The sequence below is a fragment of the Triticum dicoccoides genome, chromosome 3B (assembly GCF_002162155.2).
Source record: "Triticum dicoccoides isolate Atlit2015 ecotype Zavitan chromosome 3B, WEW_v2.0, whole genome shotgun sequence".
Taxonomy (NCBI): domain Eukaryota; kingdom Viridiplantae; phylum Streptophyta; class Magnoliopsida; order Poales; family Poaceae; genus Triticum; species Triticum dicoccoides.
Genome location: NC_041385.1, coordinates 775350720 through 775355649, shown reverse-complemented (window position 1 = coordinate 775355649; position 4930 = coordinate 775350720).

The following is a 4930-nucleotide window of genomic DNA, read 5'->3' as shown; positions in this document are numbered from 1 at the left end:
CGGGGCATGGAGGTCGCCGGCACAGGGGAAGGAGGGGGGCGCGCAGGCAGGGATGCCGCCGGCTCGGTGGAAGGAGGCGGCGACGGTGGGGAGCGTGGGTGCGGGAGATAAGGGAAGGGCTGGTGCTGGGTGTCCTTTTTTTCTCGAGTGGTACCGTTCGGGCTGTTGGGCTCAATTTGGGAATTTGTCGACCGCTCCTATATACGCTGAGGGTAACAGAATAATATTCTGTTATGGGTAACAGAATAGTCCAGTCCTATATATATATATATATATATATATATATATATATATATATATATATTATACACACACACATGTATATATATACAGTTAGGTATATATACAATTTCTCCTACATGTTGTCTTCAGAGCCAGTGGCATTTGCCTTGGTGCCTTCGGAGCACGATGACAATAAGAGTGGTTCATGGGCGCGGTAGCGCGTAATGGTATTCCCCTTGGGATCTATGATCTGGTCGAGCAAAAATCCCGCTATTTCCTCTTGAAGTGCTCGTATGCGCTCCTTTGGTAGGAGCATCTCCCGCACCTCATTGAACTATTAAGAAGGAGATCAATATGCATGTGTATTAGTTGTGTGACTAGATATGGATAATGATGTAAAAAATGTGAATAGTGTTCTGTCAAATATACCCATAGCTGTCTATTAGATTTGGTCCTTTCAGACGCCATCATGCGAATGTTCTCTATTGACATCGATTTCGGTCAAAAGTAAAATATGGCGCATAGATATTATTCAAATAAAATCATTTACATAAAATGAAAAAATACTGAGTTGCCGAATACGCGGATAAAAAATATCATGACGAATTCCCGCAGCGCCGCTCAATATAAAACAACATACCCGGAAATAAAAGATAAGGAACAATATCATCGCATAAATTAGAGGACACATGACTTTCATACACATACGCCATCATCAACCGCGAAATTCCAACATTAACACAAATTTAAAGTTTCATAGACGACGCTAATATTGCCAAAATGCTATATCATATTTATGAGCATTATTCTATCATCGCTAAAAAAATATTTGCACAGTAATGTTCACGTAAAATGACATGCCGCGCGACAGTGTATAAAAAACGGCAAGTCGATCATGAACTATATATCAGTGAAAAAACAAAGATACTAGACATACAAAGATTTACAAGCTTTTACAAACTCTTTTCATCTAACAACCAATCACAAATCTCTCCCCTTTGATTTTCAGAGGGTGGGCCGTCCTGCTCACCTGTTGACCAATGAAAACTAACCCACCTTGTAAAAGTTTGTAAACTGTTTGTACGTGTAGCATTGCTGGTGAAAAAAAGCTTCCCCACAGTATAAATCTGACCAAGTGCACTTATACGGAATAGCTACGGACATGCATGCATATCCTATTCCATCAGCCGATCGCATGCAAGCACGCCCAAAGCCCACGCGTTAGAGCATGGTTAATAATACAGCCAACAACCGGCTATAAGGAGTTGCCATGTTATCTATAGTCAACCTTGTAGCCGGCATGTACAATAGTGAGTTTTATATGTGTACTACCTCATTAGTAGTTGGCCCACCTTACAACCTCACAAAGCGTCTTGGGTCTCGTGCTAGAGCCAGCTACTAACCAAGAGCCCGCTTCTCTCCTCTTTCTCTTCTCTCTCCTCCAACTAAGCAAAAATATAATATTCTAGTCCTTATAGCCTGCTTATGTCATCTTATTGTACTTGCTCTTATGTGGTCTAATTAAGCCCAGCTGATGGGACATTGTGGGTATTTAGTGATTAAACAAATAAAAAAGGGGGAGGCAGCCACGCTCCCACGTTCGTGAACACGATCCCACGATCAGAACGTGGGCAGGCGCACGTCCAGCCAGCCCTCCGCTGCTTCCCTCCGTCCCTATAAATACCAGGTCGCTCGACTGCTCTCGGGTCGCTCATTTTTCCATCCACACGCCGTCGCTGCTGCTGCTAGCTCGTCATTCATCAACCACTCGATCATTCATCCATCCATCACTCACGCACATACATACGCTGCTAGCTTCGTTGCTGCCAGCCGTCCGCTCACCATCGTCGCCGCCGGCCATCTGCTCGCCGTCGTCTACACACTCGTCGCCGGCCGTCCGCTCGTCGTTGTCGTCACCGTCCGTCCGCTCGCCGTCATCTACATACGTCGCCGGCCGCACGACTCAGCATCTGCACCGCCCACAAGCTACTACATGCCGGTCATGCTCGCCCGCATCACTTCCTCACACGTAAGGTGAGAATACATGGCTACCTCCTTGCTCCCTTCTTGATGCATTCCTCTTGCATCATATGTCTGAAGTAGTTGGTGTTCTACGATCGCTCCATATAGCACACCTAGTTTGGTCTCATGGGGTCTAGCACCCCTTGTTGATACAAACCATGGTTACATTATGATCATCTTGTTTTGGTCTCATGAGATCATGCATCTCACACTAGTGCGGAACCGGCCTTTAGTGCCGGTTCGTGACGGCCTTTAGTGTCGGTTCGCCAACCGGCACTAAAGAGTGGGGACTAAAGGTCCCCTCCCTTTAGTCCCGGTTCGTCACGAACCGGCACTAAAGTGCCACCACGTGGCACGAGCCAGGCCCGGGTGCGTGTAGGACATTAGTACCGGTTGGTAACACCAACCGGTACTAAATGTTTGGGTGTTTTTTTCTATAATTTTATGTTGTCAATTTAATTTTGTGATTGTTTTACATTATAATGAGTTGTTAAATCATCAGGTGAAAGTATCGTGGATTAGTTTTGACTGAATGCATTGGATCTAGCTACTAGCTAAGTGATCAAGTATATGCCATATCCATATATATTATACTTGATCACCTGCCATATCAATATATATTATATTTGATCATGGCAGGTGATCAAGTATAATATATATGGATATGGCATATACTTGATCACTTAGGTAGGATCCATCCAGCTGAAACTAATCTGCGGTTTCTTTCATTAAATGATATAATAACTCATCATCATCATCATATTATTATAAAAACTGTTGCATCATATCATCAACATGAGTATATATACTCTAGCTAGCTAGCTAAAAATCACCGTAGTCGTCATTATCACTATTTAATCATCATAGTCATTACCGCTATCTAATCACCACCAACACTAGCTTAAAGAAGAAACATTCACTTGTACCAGAAGCAAAAATATCATCAAGTTCAACATGATTGTCATGATATTATAAGCGTTCATATATAACACCACAAAAGCAAATCACTCTTTGAGATTAAGTTCAGAACGAAGAACACGGACATGAAATGACAAGTACTAAGAGCATGAACTAGCTAAATCACTCTTGGTGCTCTCTCTCAGGTAAAATAGCATAGAACATATATAGCTCTCCTGATTCCTCATACTAGAGCATGCAGATGAACATGTCTCCTAATTGTGCGCTGGGCTTCTCATTACTGCCCCCTAGTACTTCTCTGTGATCGTTAACAATTTTCCTCCAATCTTTCACTATTAAGCATTCATCGCTTCTAGAAATCCTAAATGCATTCATGTGCAATGTAGGATATCTTGGCCGTAAGCTAACAATTGACATGCGACCTTTAGTCTCGATCCCCTGAGGCACAACTGTCATCGAGAGTCCCCGTTGAAGAACATCGTATAGTACTTAATTAATATACTTAGGAATGAAAGTTTAGCAAAAAAATTATGTATGCAAAAGATGCATTGAGGACAAATAGTAAAAATCTTACCATCATTCCTAAATAGATGTGATCGTAGTTCAATACGATCACTATTGGTCGCACGTTTTGAGTACTAACATTTCTAAGTGCAGGAAGAAAATTTGTCTTGACAATATGAAGATCCTCAAGCCATGAAACATAATAACTTATCTCCTCGCAGTTTAGTTCAGCTCCGGTACAGTAGTTGTCAATTATTTGAATAAGCAATATCAAAGACAAAAATATAGTTGAGAAGAACTCACATAATGCTATAACTGAAGACGTCTGCACATCGACCCATATGTCTCTATTACCTTCAATATCATCTTCCGGACGAATATCAAAGGTGATAACCATATCAGCCTCAAATGCATAAGCCTTGCATAGTGCTTGCCAAGTTTGCATTCAAAATAGGTGTACGTGTTTGCATTGTATACTTTAACATTGAAAGTATAACCATGCTCAGTTTTCAGATAAACTCTCTTTACCTCCATAGTTTCCATAGCATTGAAACCTATCTTATCTAAGACAAAAATACTTGCATGGCAGGGGATGCGCTAATAGAATAGTGAAAATTAAAAATTATAAGTCAGGCAAATGAAGCATATATAAGTCATGCTTAATTACGAAAACAGACTTGTCATTTTGACTTATTGTATCGAATTCGAAGGTCTCATCCAGCTTGATGCTAAATCGCCTGTCATCAACAAGGAAATTTCTGCGCACAGGCCGCGCTGGTCTTCACAGTATTTGCACATAATGAAATCTTTTCCGTCGTCAGATGACATTTTCTATGTTCATATAGGCGAAACATTAAACACTTACTAATTCAATTAATTCAACTAATTCAACTACTTGTATTAATTCAACTAATTCAACTAAGCATTTACTAAAAATAAACTTGTTCTATTAATTTTCTTATTAAAATAAACTAGTTCTATTAAAATGTCATATACCTAAATTTTAATTAATTTAAATAATCTCATATACCTAAATTTTCTTACTAAAAATAAACTAGTTCTATTAATTCAACTAGTTCAACTAAGCATTACTAAAAATAAACTAGGTATATTAATTCAACTAGTTCAAATAATCTCATATACCTAAATTTCTTACTAAAAATAAACTAGTTATATTAATTCAACTAGTTCAAATAATCTCATATACCTAAATTTTCTTACTAAAAATAAACTAGTTCTATTAATTCAACTAGTTCAAATAATC